This window comes from Saccopteryx bilineata, chromosome 1, assembly GCF_036850765.1.
Source record: "Saccopteryx bilineata isolate mSacBil1 chromosome 1, mSacBil1_pri_phased_curated, whole genome shotgun sequence".
Taxonomy (NCBI): Eukaryota; Metazoa; Chordata; class Mammalia; order Chiroptera; family Emballonuridae; genus Saccopteryx; species Saccopteryx bilineata.
Window position 1 is genome coordinate 15,948,616 of NC_089490.1, and position 16,123 is coordinate 15,964,738.

The window sequence follows — 16,123 nt, forward strand, 5'->3', positions numbered from 1 at the left end:
AGACCGAGTGTAAGAAGCTTCCTCTTAGCCGTTGGTGTCTCACAAGTACTGGTCCTGGCAGTCTGGACTGGATGGTTCTCTCAGCAGGTAGAAAGTTAGCTACTCCAAGTCCTTTATCTGATGGAGACACAGCTGTCACAGCCATTGATGCTGCTGTCCCTCAGTCATCTGCCCTGTTGGAGATGAGGAAGAAATGAGGGAGTACCAGCTTCTTACGGAAACAAAATTGGAAGTTCTGTTCCTCTCCTGACCAGAGATCTGATTGTTGCACACTTGGGTGTATAGTACATAAGAAGAGCAGAAGCATATATTTTACTGCAGAAATGGGGACCAGCATGGGGAGTCAAGGTGTCACCAGACAAGTGTTTGTTTTGTAGCATGGCATTTCATTTCGTCCTATAAATGCCCGTGTGAAAGTGTAAGAAGAAGGGCCGGGTAGAGGTGGGGCGAGGCTGCCAGCAAAGCCTTCAGACTTCAGTTGTGCCCCTGCATGTGGACAGCCAGGTAAGCCCAGACTCATTCGTAGGCTGCTCCTGTGTCCACCCTGCCCGGTAATTTTAGTTCTTGGTGATAAAGAAGGAAGACGTGGTTAGCTAAGAAAACTCCAGGGCCTAATGGCTAACCGCCTTTGCTCATGTGGCAGAGCTGAATCTTCTGTGGTACACATTTGCTTTGGTCTCCATGTAATCTATTGGGGAGTTTTAGCCGTTCATTCTGTTACCAGTGTTGTGAAGCGTGAATATTTTGCCTGTTGTATAACACAGGCCTTTTGGTTGTTCCAAAATTAGAATCATGGGATTTTCCTGTAACTTACGTTCTTGCTTTCTTCTTGAAAGGAACTGAATCCTGGGTATTACATAGGATTTGCCTTAGTGGATGCAGGGCTTGGTCCCTGGGGGTGCTGTCTGGCCTCTGGCAGTGGCTGATAGTCCTCTCAAGCAGAGTTCACACTTCAGTGCTGGGTAGCCAAGTCTTCCAGTATCCCCTTCAGCTTTGGTGCAGACCACCTATTTTCCTAAGGTCTTACGCACTGCTGGAAAAAATCTAGAAAAGCGTGTTGGGTAACTTCACGCTCCCAAGTGGAGCCAGCTTGATTGTCAGGTAGTGCGGTTGCTCTGCTGTGCTCTTTGCCTCCTGGGCAGGAGGCTGCATTTCTGAGTACCTATTGGTTTGCAGCAGTCATGCATTCTTTTTCAGTCGTCTAACTTGTAGTCCCTTGGCTTATGCCCAGTTGTGAAGGTCAGGTATAGAGAGACTTGATTTTTCTAGTGGAGAAGAAAGTTTTGAGCTTTCTGCAGTCCCTTCAGATGTAGTTTTCCCAGAGGGAGTGGGAGTCCCCTTTGGCCCTCTGAGAGCATTGCACTTCTGTGCCCGGAGAAATGACTGAGTCAGCTGCGACGTTTCAAAAGATGAAGGACAGCAAGGGAGTATACACCTCCGAGAGAGCCCTTGGTTCCCCTGCCTGTCCTCTCGGACCTCTCCAGGAAAGGGTGAGCTGTCTAGGTATTTCCTTGAGGACACATGGAGTGCTAGAGAGACATTTAACTGCCCTGAAAGGTCTTAGCGGAGTGGGGGGCAACTACTGAAAGTGAAGACTCAGGAAGGTATTTTGAACTCACACAGCACACTTCTCTACTGCAGAAAATCTTTATCTATATTCACAGTCTTTTTTCCCATTCCCCTTCCACTCTGTACAGGTTATTAACTGCTGACAAGAAATTCACGTCTCATAAATAATGCTTAAGAGCCATTGCTATATAAATTGAATGTGTTATGAATTGTGATGGGCCTTTTTGTAGCATTCGATGCCTAGAGCAGGAAGAACAGAGGATGTCATTTTCATTAATTTCTAATGAGGTGCCAATTAAAGACAGGGAAGACGCTGCACAGGGAAGAGTGGCCAAGCTCCCCGAACCCTCTGCCCGGGGCTGTCGTCAAACACTGCCAGCAAGCCTTCTCTCAGAATTCCATTAAATTACAGTCTCATGGAGGGCGCACACAGACACACTCAGCTTCCCTTTGATCTTCAAAAGAGCAATTTGTAAGATGAGTTCTAAGCCTTCTCACATAGGGAACAGCTAGAGGTGATAGGAATTGTTAATTGCCAAGACACTCCATGGGCTTTCAATAAATAGGTGAATTTTGAAGATGAATTCTTTTCTGCCTTGCTGTGACTTAGATAACCTTTAAATCAACAATACCAAAGTAACACCCTTCTCCTGTGAAGTTTTTTTGGGTGCCGATTATAAAAGGCCTGTGGTGAGCCTGAGATGATAACCTCCATCCTAGAGTGTCTTCAACAGTTTAACTTATCAAGACAGGAAACAGTTGCATTAAAATGGATTTATTTGTCTCATTTTCTACTCAGTAGGCAAATTGGTCAGCTCATTGTCTTTATAGGAGTCTAGTCTCTCCAGATGTCACCTAGAGGGTGTTCTTCTGAAACCTGGCCCTCTGCATCAGATCTAGGCCACCTCACTGCTCCATGAATGCCGTGTTCTCTAAGCAAATCTTGCCGATACACAGTACGGCTTCTCAGTCACTGTGCATTGCCTCCCAGAACCACAGAATTAATGTTTAAATAGCAGTCTGATAGCTTGTATAAGTTACTGCATCTTTTCAATTGACAGCGAATTAACCCATCGGCTGGTATATATGCTCCCTTTTGGGACAATGCTTTTACTAACCTCCTGAGTAATTGGACTTCCTTTATTGATTTTAAAATAAATTTTCACTTTAGAAACTCCGAGTGATACTTTAGCTGGGACCCTCAGAGTCATCGTCTCCAAGAGCCTCAGGAGTCATTTCTGCCACATCGTTCATTGTCAGACTAAATTCAGCAAGCACTTACTAGATATGACAGTGTACAAAGCATTTTGCTAGGTTTTGTGGGAATATAGGAGTTATATGCACAGAATGTAGCAGTTCATAGTCTAGGTCAGTAGCTTCAAACTTGAGTGGGCATCAGAATCGCGTGGAAGGTGCGGTAAACAATTGCAGCACCCCACCTCAGAGCGTCTGATTCAGTAGACTGTGTATGTTTAATAAGTTCCCAGGTGAGGACCATGCTTAGGGAACTGCTCTTCTAGGAGTTCTCAGTTCTGGAAGCTTTTAAAAAGAGAATGTCTGGGCTCTACTCTGAACCAGTATTTTTCAACCACTGATCTGTGGACCAGCCCCCAGAAATTTTGTGCTGGGCCATGAAAGAGTTAATCACCCTGATGTTGTATGAGGATTATAGAACCAGTGACCTTAGTTGAATTCACTTATACTCAGGGTGATTTCTGCCTTAGCAGTCCCCAAAATAAGTCTCCTATTTTCTCCACTCCCCAAGTGGAAAAGGTTGCAAACCACTGCTCTAAACAATTAAACCAGAAGAGATCTCCAGGTTTTGTTTTTAACTTTTTTTTTTTTTTTGTCATTTCTCCCTTTAGTTCTGTTAAGTAGCTGCTATATATTTCATGCCCCCTGATTGGGTGCATATATATTGAGAAGTGTTATATCTTCTTGCTGTAATGCCCTTTTATTATTATAAAATGTTTATCTTTGTCTCTTGTTATTTTTGTTATCTTGATATCTATCTTGTCATCTATTTAGGGCTATGCCTGCTTTTCTGTGGATGTACAGTATGTCCATAAAGTCATGGTGCACTTTTGACCAGTCACAGAAAAGCAACAAGACTATAGAAATGTAAAATCTGCACCAAATAAAAGGAAAACCCTCCCAGTTTCTGTAGGATGATGTGGCAGCACGTGTGCATGTGCAGATGATGACTAACACCGTGTATACAGCGGAGCAGCCCATGGCCATGCCAAGTCGAGATGTGGACGGTACAGAGGAAAGTTCAGTGTGTTCTGCGGCTCGCTAAATTCGAATCCGTGACCAAAGTGCAACATGAATATTGGCGCGTTTATAACGAGTCTGTAGAGGCTATACGTGATAGCTACCTAAGGAGCCCTAAAAAATCTGTGCGTGAGCCCACATCGAACTATACTGGATAGGTATGAAACTGGGAGAGTTTTCCTTTTATTTGGTGCAGATTTCACACTTCTATCGTCTTTTGTTGCTTTCCTGTGACCGGTCAAAAGTGCACTATGACTTTATGGACACACTGTATTTGCTTGGAGAATCATGTTCCACCCTTTCACTTTGAGTCTAATTTCGTCTTTTCAGCATAGGTATGTCTCCTGAAGGCAGCATGTGGTTGGTTTTGTCTTTTGATCCAGTCTGCTCCTCTGTGCCTTTTTATTGGTGAATTCAGTCCATTTACATTTAGAGTAATTATTGATGTATGAGGATTTTCTGTAGTTATTTTATTTTTTGTTTTCTGGTAGCTCTGTGCCTCTATTGTTTCTTTTCCCTTGTGTTTCTTTTGGGATATTTTTTGGGAGGGGAATTTCATACTTTTCCCCTGTTTCCTCTTTTTTGAAGTTATGTGTATCAGTTTTGGGTTTTTGGGTGTGTTACCATTGACTTTTTATTTGGAAATAAAGTTTTTTTTTCTGGACCATTCAAGAGTAAGTTGCCCTTTATTCCTTTAAACATCAATGAATGTTTCCTAAGAATAGGAGTATTATTTTATGTAATCTCAGCACAGTTATCAACTTCAGTAAATTGATACTGATGCAATGCTTTTATCAAGCCTCGTCCATATTCCAGTTTTGTCTGTTGGTCCAGTAACGTTCTTTATGAAAGCCTTTTCCCCTTCCAGGACAGCTTCCATTCCATGGTCAGGTGTTGCATTTAGTTGTCACATCTCTTTAAACTCTTTTAACCTGGAACTTTTTCACAGCCTTTTTTTGCCTTTAATGATATTGACATTTTTAAAGATGGCATCCTCCCACCCACCTCTTACCCATGGTTCTTCATGATTAGATTCAAATTGCATACTATGTAAGTGGTGTTTGTCCTTCTCAGGGTTTTAAGTTGGGAGACACACATGTCCATTAGCCTCTCATTGTTGATGTTAATTGTGATTCATTCACTCCTTCAAGGTATTGTTCCATTCATTCACAGTGTAGTTACTATTTTTAACCTTATAGCTAGTAAGTATCTGTGGGGAAACACTTTATTAAATTTTATTAAGTTCATTGGGGTGACATTGGTTAATAAAATTCTCTAGGTTTCAAGTGTACAATTCCATGATACATCATCTGTATATTGCATAGTGTGTTTACCACCCACAATCAGACCATCCGTTATCACATACCTGATCCCCTTTAGCACCCTCCATAACCTGCCTTCCCTCTGGTAACCACCATACTCGTCTGTGTCTGTGAGCTTTTGTTTGTCCATTTTTGTTGTTTTCAGTTTTATATCCCGCATATGAGTGAAATCATATGGTTCTTGACTTTCTCTGTCTGACTTCTCTTCTGACTTCTTGGATATTCTCAAGATCCAACCATGTTGTTGTAAATGGCAGTATTTCATCTTTTCTTATTCCATTGTATATATCTACCACACCTTCTTTATACAGTCATCTATCAAAGGACACTTTAGTTGTTTCCATGTCTTGGCCACTGTGAATAACGCTGCAGTGAACATAGGGGTGCATATATCTTTGTGAATAAATGTATAAATGTTTCCAAATTTGGGGGAGTAGATACCCAGAAGAGGGGTTTCTGGGTCATCTGGTAACTCTGAATTTTTGAGGAGCCTCCATACTGTTTTCCATAGTGACTGTACCACTAGCAGTGAATTGAGGGTTTCTCTTCCTTCACAACTCCCAACATGTTATTGTCTTGTTGATAACAGCCATTCTCACAGGTGTGAGGTAGTATCTCATTATAGTTTTGATTTGTATTTCCCTAATAGCTAGTTAAGTTGTGCATCTTTTAATATATCTGTTGGCCATATATCTTCTTGAGAGAAGTGCCTTGTCGGTTCAGGTCCTCTGCCTATCTTTTAATTGAGTGGGGGGTTTTTTTGGTAATCTTTTATTGGTGTGGACTCATATTTTTTTAGTGGCTTCTAATTCATTACTACACCTAATTATTTTGGTGCTCACATTATCTCAGATTTGGTGGATGGAAGTTCTTTCCTGCTGACTTCTGTATCTTTGTGACATGGCCCCCACCCCGCCTTTTCCCAGCATTTCCTTACTCTCTGGCATAACAACATGTTATTTTGTATGCCTCTTGCCCTTAACTTTGCTGAGTCCTGGAATCAGCCACTTTTCCAAGGATTCCCAAGGTGATTTTAGTGTGCATTCAAAGGATGGCTTTGCTGGGCCTGAGAGGAAGGCAGACACACGTGTAAAATGACTGGCCTGCAGGGGAGCCTACCCTGGAGTGTTAGCCAAGGTGTGAGCCATGTGTTATAAGAGTGCGTGGAGGGAGGGAACAGAACTGGGAGACTCTGGACAGGCGTCCACAATTGGGGCTTTAGAGGAAGGTAGGACTGGGGGGGATGGAATGCCTGGGCAAAGCTGGTGCCTGAGGGTGACCTCTGTGGCTGGCCTGGGCCTGGGGCCGGGGGCCGAGGGTGGAGAGACCACCGAAGAGGGAGGGCAGGACTCCAGGTTCCAGGCCGCAGGGTTTGGACACTGGTTTGCAATGAGATCAGTGGTTTTGAAAATGGTGAACACAATCTAATTTGACTTTTGTTTTTTAAATTAAGCACAAAGAAGGCTTAGGTGGCTGTTGGCTCTTACCTTATGTGAATTGATTTCAGTAAGAAAGTGTAATGTGTCACAGGCATTTCTGCTGCTACAGGGGACTGAACAGTGAACACACAGTGACATCCTAGCTCAGTGTGGGGCAAGGTGACTAGGAGACATGTTGGTAACAGGACATTTCCAGGCTGGCTCATTTCACCAGATCAGAAATCACCACAAATAAGCTCACGTGTCTGTGCCTTTATTTTAACTCTTGTCCAAATGTGATGTGAACCGGTCAGGATATGTGGCGTTCTGTCCTATGACTTTAAAAGAAAACGAGGCGTATGTTTCTGTGAAAGGCCTTGTTTCATGTAGAACGTTCTAGCCTGGATCCATCAGAATGCTCTGCTATCCAGGGAAACACCTGAGATTCCTTACTGTGACCAAGTTGGTTTGGCTGGTTAGGTGTTAACATTCCTGCCACTGAGTGGAGAGCCCTGTTCTGCTGTATGTCACGTGCGGAGTGTGGTTGCCAAGCCCCCAGCCCTGAAGGAGCTTCTGTGTTTTGTGCGGAGTCTGGCAGTGAAAGGCGAGAGCTTCTCCAGCACGTCCAAGACTGCAGCGGAGGTGTGAGGAGGAGGTGTTCTCCACCCCCCAAAAGAAAAGAAAAGCCTCCATGGGAGTTCATCATATATGTGAGAGCTTAGGGTAGTCAGAAAACCTGGGGCCGGTTCTGTGGGAATTTTCTCACTTTCCTGCTCCCTTCCTTTTCTTTCAGTCTCACTGTATTTTTACCTAAACAGGAATATGCTAGCTGTATCCCCATTAATTACATTAATCTGTAATGTATTGGAGCTCTAGTCTAAAACCAAACAGACTAGTCCCTGTGCTGCTCCTCTGTAAATTGCAAGTTCAAGTGTTAAAGCTAAGCAGACCAAACGTTTTACGGAACATGAACTCCACGTATCTAACCCATTAGTTTGGCCATGTCCCAGAGATCAGCCTACCACCTGCCTTAGACATGGCGGGAGTGAGATTTCAGAAACATGAACAGCTCCCTTCCACAGCATAGGAGCATCAGACCAAGCTTTCAAAGAGTGTGCAGAGCACATCTACTGAAGCCTGTGTCACATCCCTACTCATACCCTGCTGACTGACAGGTGGCCAGGAGACCCTTGTCCCATGAAATAAAGTATTTTCCATCTGCATAGCAAATTTACAACTGCTTCTGTAGTCCAGTCTTAGCAGGCATCACAGCATAGTAAGAATTTTCTCAAGGCTCTTTGGATACTCTGGTTAGAGTACTTCTTTAGGGGAGAAAAATGGATTATTAGAAAAGGAAATTTTAATTATTGATGTTTTTTGGTTTTAGTTTCAAGAGTGGTTTCAGTTCATTCTTTGCCCAGCAAGGTGTTTTGGGGTTGTTGTTTTTGGGGTGTTTTTTTTTACAGACTTTTTTGAGCTATAATTCATGTATCATAAACTTTACCTATAGTATTTTACAATTCAGTGTGTTTTAGTAAATTTAGTTGTGCAGACATCACCAAGTTCAAATTTTAGAATACTCTGTGCTCGCATCGGCAGTACATATACAAATTTTAGAATACTCTATCACCCCCAAAACTTCTGTTCCTTTTAGTCAATCTCTACATTCTCTTACCCCAGCCCCAGGCCACCACTGGTTTGCTTTCTGTAAATTTAATTTTGCCTTTTCTAGGGATATGCAACATAATCAATTGTCAAAATAATATGGAGATGTTTTCTCTGAACATATGTATCCTGATTTATCAATGTCACTGCATTAAAATTAATAAAAAAATTAAAAAAAAATTTTGCCTTTTCTAGAATTTTAGTATCAATGGATTTAAACAATATGTATGGTTTTGTGTATCCACATAGCATGTTGTTTTTGTGATTCACCCATACTATTATATACCAGTGGTTCATTCCTCTTTAATATTGATTAGTATGTCATTTGTTTACCCATTTACCAGATGGCAGACATTTGGGTTATTGTCAGTTTGAGAATATTATGAATAGAGCTGCTGCAAATACTCATGCATAAGTCTTTGTGTGGAAATATGTTTTAATTTCCCTTGGGTGGATACATAGAAGTGGAATAGCCAGGTTGAAAGATCAGTGTACATTTAACATTTTAAGAAAATCCCATCCGCAGTGTATTAGGGTTCTAATTTCTCCATAATTTGCAACATTTAATATCGTCATTCTTTTTTACTTCAGCTACTGTAGTGGGTATGTGGTGTTGTGTCATTCTGGTATATTACTTTGCATTCCCTCATGACCAGTGGCGTTAAGCATCTTTTTCATACACTCTTTGGCCACTCATACATCTTTTTTGTGAAGAATCTGTTCATACTTCAGATAGTTTGCCCATTTATAAGATTTATAGAATTGTCATCGTAATATTCTAACCATGAATATATGTCTCTCCATTTAAGTCTTTAATTTCTCACTGATGTTTTCTTTTAGCATATATCTTTTGTTAAATCAAGTATTTTAATTTTTTATGTTAATGTGAATAAAAATTTTAAATTTATTTTTACGTTATTCTTTGCTGTCACTTTGAAATAAGTCAATTTTTGTAAGTGATATTTTATTCTCTGATGTTGCAAAGTTCACTTACTGGTTCTAGATTGCTTAGGATTTTTTTCTTTCCAATCTGTATACTTGTTACATTCTTTTCCTTTCATTATTGCACTAGCTGGGACCTCCATGTAATGTCTAATAGAAGTGTTTAGGGCAGCGGTTCTCAACCTGTGGGTCGCGACCCCGGCGGGGGTCGAACAACCAAAACACAGGGGTCGCCTAAAGCCATCGGAAACAGTTTTTATCACTGAGTATGATGTATAACTATAGATTTTTCACAGCTTTCACCCACTTCTACCACTCTCCCTGGCAAATTTTAGTAATTGTAACTGTTGAATACGTTCTAAGAAAACATAGGAAATGTTCAAATGCATTCCCCTAAGGTAGATGCTATAGCCTGTGGTGAGCTACTGTGTGGCCTAAAGGTCCACAAAGCTGTTTTTTAAAGAGTTTTGCCATCACATGGATTCATTTCTATTTACATTTCTGAAGAAGGGGAGAGAGAGGGAGAAAGACAGGAAGGAGAAAGCTAAGAAGCATCAACTCGTAGTTGTGTCACTCTGGTTGTTCAATAGTTGCTTCTCATGTGTACCCTGACGGGGATTGAACCTGGCACATTTGCATCTGGGCTGATACTATCCAATGAGCCAACAGGCCAGGGCCAAAATTTTTATTTTCAAATTGGTAAGTTGATGTGACTGGTGGGGGCACAGTGGATAGAGCAGGGGTCCCCAAACTACGGTCTGTGGGCCGCATGCGGCCCCCTGAGGCCAATTATCCGGCCCCCGCCGCACTTCCAGAGGGGCACCTCTTTTATTGGTGGTCAGTGAGAGGAGCATTATTCCCATTGAAATACTGGTCAGTTTGTTGATTTAAATTTACTTGGTCTTCGGCCTGGCGTGCGGGAGTCCCGGGTTCGATCCCTGGCCAGGGCACACAGGAGAAGCGCCCATCTGCTTCTCCACCCCTCCCCCTCTCCTTCCTCTCTGTCTCTCTCTTCCCCTCCTGCAGCCAAGGCTCCATTGGAGAAAAGGTGGCCCGGTGTAAGGCCAGGAGCCGCCATCGTGGCCATTCACATGCAGGTTCCCATTGGATTCGGGCAGACGATAAAGAAATGGCGGAGTCAGAGGATGGGGGGCCATCCTATTTATTGGTGTCTCACCAAGACAGGCAAACCACAAAAGAAGACAAGGGAAAAGCAGAAAACCAGCTCTTCCCATGAAGGGCCAGGGATCAGGGAAGCCCCTGCAATTGTGACAGCAGGAACTGTGTGTCCAAGCTCCTGGTCTGTCCCACTTTATAGTGTAGAAAACCAAAATCCCTTAATCCAATATACAAACAAGGAAGTCTCTGATACAAAGTCACTTATCCAAGGCATAATTGGATTCCTCATGAGAGTGCACCACCCAGATCATACAATCAGTCAAGGGTGTGGGGAAAAGCTTAGTCCCAAAACCAAACCTTAGGCTACAACGACCTGGCCTGCTTACAGCCTGTCCCCCACACCCAATATAAGTCACAAACGAGTAAACATATATATCATATTTACAAACTTATTTGACCAACACCCGGGCACTGAGGATGGCTCTGTGGCCTCTGCCTCAGGTGCTAGAATGGCTCTGGTTGCAACAGAGCTACGCCCCAGATGGGCAGAGCATCGCCCCCTGGTGGGCATACCGGGTGGATCCCGGTCGGGCGCATGCGGGAGTCTGTCTGATTGCCTCCTCGTTTCCAACTTCAGAAAAAAATAAAAAAGAAAAAAAATTTTACTTGTTCTTTATTTTAAATATTGTATTTGTTTCCGTTTTGTTTTTTTACTTAAAAATAAGATATGTGCAGTGTGCATAGGGATTTGTTCATAGTTTTTTTTTATAGTCAGGCCCTCCAATGGTCTGAGGGACAGTGAACCGGCCCCTTGTGTAAAAAATTTGGGGACCTCTGGGATAGAGTGTTGAACTGGGACGCTGAGGTCCCAGGTTCAAAACCCCAAGGTCACCAGCTTGAGCGCAGGCTAATCTAGCTTGAGCAAGGAAACTCTAAGAGACATTTACAACAATAGCAAGCAAAACGACATCCACATCATAGGGGTTCCTGAAAGAGAAGAGAATGAACAACGAATAGAGAACTTGTTTGAAGAAATCAGATCTGAAAACTTCCCTAACTGATGAAGGATAAAGTCACATAACTTCGAGAAGCACAGAATTCCATTGCCCACACCAAGACATAATTAAAATACCAAAGATAAGAGACAAAGGAAGAATCCTAAAAGCTACAAGAGAAAAGTAATTAATTACCTACAAATGATCCTCATAAGACTGATATCAGACTTCTTAACAGAAACATTTCAGCCCAGAAGGAATTGGCAAGAAATATTCAAAGTGATGAAACACAAGAATCTACAACAAAGATGACTCTACCCAGCAAAGCTGTCATTTAAAATGGAAGGAGAAATAGAGCTTCCCAGACAAGGAAAGGCTAAGGAGTCCATTATCCCCAAAGCAGCATTGCGAGAAATGTTATAGGGCTTGCTATAAAAAGAGGAAAGGACAAAAGAAATTAGAGAAAGAGGAGTATAGGTTTACGTTGGGCAGATAAAATATATTATGCTCACTTTGTTAAAGATGGCGCTGCCACGAGGAGGCCGTCGCCCAGGTGATATTAATGTGTGTTGGGGGTGGGCTAAAGGCAGGCAGAATCCTTGTAGCCTGGGGCTTGGTTTTGGGATTAAGCCTTTCCCACCCTTTTTGATGTGGGGTGGTACAATCCCATCATGCCTCAGATAAGTGACTTTGTATTAGAGACTTCCCTATTTTGTATATTGGATTAAAGGTTTTGATTTCTACACTATAAAATGGGGGCAGAATGGGAGCTTGCTCTCTTGGTTCCTGAGATTATCATTAGAGGAGAGAGCAGAGAGGAGAGCAGAAAGAGGCCATGTGGCCAGGAGAAGCAGCCAAGATGTCGGAGTGTTGAGTGAGAAGCCAGTTAGTGCAGAGTTTGTGCAGGGAGAAGGAAGGAGATGGGGAACAGAAGTAAGTCTGGTGAGCTAGAAACCTTTGATTCTAGGAAACTCGGATAAGTCAGTAGCTTTGTGAGCACTGAATGTGAGTGGGTTTTGGAGCCAAGTGTTTTTACTTGCCCGCCGGGTGAAAGCTAGGATTAAAGAAGATGTCCCATCAGCTTTTGGCTCCATTGTTTCTTTACCGACTGTCCGAATCCAGTGCGAACCTGCATGGGCCAGGCGGCTGTGATAGTGGCCCTGGCTTCTGGCTTTACAGTTTAAATAATAAAATGGCAATAAATAAGTACATATCAATAATAACCCTAAATGTAAATGGATTAAGTGCTTCAATCAAAATCATAGGGTAGCTACGTGGATAAGAAAACAGGACCCGTACATATGCTGTCTAAAGAGACCCACCTCAAAACAAAAGATACGCATAGACTGAAAGTGAAGGGATGAAAAAATATATTTCATGCAAATGGAAATGAAACAAAAAAAAGCTGGGCAGCAATACTTCTATCTGACAAGGTAGGCTTTAAAACAGACTATATATAATAAGGGACAAATAAAGTCACTACATAATGATAAACAGAGCAATCTAACAAGTGGATATAACCCTTATAAACATTTATGAACCCAATGTAGGAGCACCTAAATATATGATATAAAGTAGATTTTGGTGGACATAAAGAGAGAGATGGACAGCAATACAGTCATTACAGGGGATTTTTAACACCCTTCTGACATCAATGGTTAGATCCTCCAGACAGAAAATCAACAAAGAAACAGTGGCCCTAAATGACACACTATATCAACTGGATTTAATTTATATCTTTAGAACATTCCACCCCAAATCAGCCGAATATACATTCTTTTTAAGTGCACATGGCACGTTTTCTAAGATACTACGTATTAGGACACAAAACAAGTCTCAGTATGTTTAAGAAGATTGAAATCATATCAAGCATCTTCTCAGACCACCATGGCATGAAACTAGAAATCAACTACAGTAGAGAAACCAAAAATCTTTCAAACACTTGGAGGCTAAATAGCATGTTATTAAATAACAAATGAATTAACAATGTGATCAAGGAAGAAATAAAAAATGTCCTTGAAACAAATAAAAATAAACATAACTGAGTACAGAGGCTTTGGTTTTCCAACACCTTAGTTTCTGCTGTGACAAGTTCATTCACAGGGGTGTGGGCGTCAGGGACAAGGTGGGGCACGGGAATGCCAGACTGTGCTTTCCTTATGAGAGGTCCTCACAAAGTGTGGGTGTCTTTTTTAAACAAAACCCTTTACCTGCCAGTGTCCTTTTGAGACTGCTCAAAAGTGTTCTGTTCCGTGAAGTTCATGGTTGGCCTCCATTGCTGTACTTTTCAGCACACACTGAAATGGTCTGTCCTCCCTGGAGAGAAGGGACCATGTTCTTTGGTGGCTCCCAGCTCTTACTGCAGTACCTGATGTGTAGTGATGCCTAGTAAGCATTTGAACAAATGAGTGAGCTCTGTACTATCGCCACTGTGATTGTCCAAGTGAAGGAGAAAGAACAGCTTTATTAGCGCTTGCTGGATGCTTGGACCTGTGTTAAACCATTTGACCCTTATAAGAGCAGCATTGGACAAATGCTACTTCGTTTCTTCCGAGGTGAAACTCAAGCTTTGAAGTTGAGTAACCAAGGGACTTCCTGGCATTTGAGCCCAGGTCTCTTGAGCTCCAGAATTCCACCACTTTCTCTGTCCCCAGACTGGCCCACGGGGTTCCCTAAACAGTGAGGAGATGACTGCAGCATTAGGTGACTATATTTTCATCCGTACAGTTCTTAGCCCTGTCTTTAAGCAGCCCGCGTTTCAGAGATGCTTGTTATCAAACATTGAATGGTAAAAATTGATGCGACCTACAGTATGATGACCACCGAAACCATGTCAATGTCATCCCAGTGCACTGGGTTCCGTTGTGTTGGCCGTGCCACTTGTCACTCCATCCAGGTAGCTGCTGCTGGAGGCTGGAGCCCACGGCGAAACCATCGTTGTTCCCACGGCATCTGGGTCACATGAGCCACCCTTCACTTTACTGATGGGTACCTTCCATTTTCTCCAGAGTGCTAATTCATGTCCTCATTTTCCTTGGAAAGTTATCTCCTCCTGGATATCGTACACAGTTGACCTCTCCTCGGTGCCCCCAATTTATTACACATAGCTGGATTGTATCGATTTTATTTGCAGTGATTTCTTGCTGTTTCTTGTCCTTCAGCTGTTGTTCTTAGTGCATCTCTAGGTGTCTTTAAGGGCAGGAACTAGGGACTTCTTTTTTCCTTCTCCTGCCCCCAGCCCCCAGATTAGAGCTCAGTAAACAGTGCCCAGGTAACCAGTAAATACTTTTGACTCCTTGAGCCTGAGAGCTTCTGTCCCTTGCTGGACTGACAGCCCAGCAGGGAAGCCGAAGTCTTTATTTATTAGATGAGGTTTCTGTAGCATCTTCCCTCTGAAGAGATCAATATCAGTGAAGTTTGTTTCTCCTTCTGGAAAGTGCTTTTACCTAAGCAGACCGGGGTTCTGATAAGATCACCTGATACCCTTACTCCTCAGCTCTCGGGCCCTGGAAAGGCAGACTCCAGGAAAAGCCTCACCTCTTCAGATTTCGCTATCTTGTTCCTGGCAGCGAGCCTGAACACGACTTGTGATAAATAGCAACACAGGCTCTCCGGGGTTGGTGGATACTGTGCTCATGCACAGAAAGGGAATGTGCGTTTGGGGAGCATGGCCAGCTTTTGGAAAGCAAATATGGAGAGGTACGCCTTTGTGCATCTGCCCACTAACCAGGCGCCACGTACAGTGCTTGTGAGTCATGGGCTCACACAGTGCCTGATGTCACCAGTGTCATTACTAAAAGTCATGCCTCTAGGGAGCATGATAGGACTCAGCTGCTGGGTAAGAGGGGAATAAGTGCTGAGAGATGGTCTCCCCTAGCTAATGGGAAGAGGAGCTGTCCCACTGCAGATTTGCCTAGTCACGAGTGACCATGAAATAGTGGAACAGACACTGAGACGGGGCATGAGTCAGTCCTCTAATTCATTGGAGAAGTACTTAAAATCAGCTGGCCTCTCTAGGAAACTGCTCCCCTTTTACTTGTCCTTGTTTGTACAGACATTGTTCGCATCCCTATCCAGGCTTAGGCAGAACTCAGTGGGAGACGAAGGCATCTCCTGTGGGCTCTGCGATGGATGAGAGGTGCTGACTGGCTCAGGAGCTGCTTGGTGTGGGTACCTGCCAGCACCAGCAGACCTGGCCTGCCCTTGACCTGCCATCCTGAAAGCATTCTCCACTGTCAGGCCAGGAGTGATGGCGACCATAGCGACCAAGGCACCCTGAGAAGAAAAGGGAGGGGAAAGGAGGAGGAGACAAAGTAGAGAAGAGCTAGAAATGTAAGGAGATGGGGGAGGGCAGAAGCGAGGATGCTGGAGGTGTGGGAGGATTCCTCTGCTGCTTCCTTCTTGAGGGTGGAAGGCTGCTCTTCCTCTGTTGTCGCCTGTGGAGTGGCGAGGTAGAACCTCCCTACTGCCTAGTTTATCCTCTGCCCAACACGGTGCCAGAACGTCTGTGTATAGTGGGAAGGAGGACCTGGCAGAGTGCTCCTGTTTGCTTTGAGAGCCTCCTCATGTATGATCACAGAGCCTCACCAACTGTTGTACATGCTGAGATGAGCGGTGTCTGGGGGACAACCGGGAGACAGATGACACTGCCACCTGTGGGGAACTCCTCCTGGTGGCTCTCTCCTGCAGCAGCAGCTAGGCCTGCTTCCTTTATTCTGATGAGTCCTCCAGAGCAGTCCCCAGCTGCAGGGGGACCACAGGGGGTGTTGGATGCACTTCTCCAAAATTCTATTAAGTATCCTCAACATACTGCATTTGA

General features: G+C 43.4%; 1 protein-coding gene across 1 annotated transcript in view; it reads left to right on the top strand.

Moving 5' to 3' along the window:
- ZFAND3 (zinc finger AN1-type containing 3) overlaps positions 1-16,123 on the top strand; it is a 315,627-nt gene that overhangs the window by 282,052 nt on the left and 17,452 nt on the right. The window lies entirely within an intron of this gene.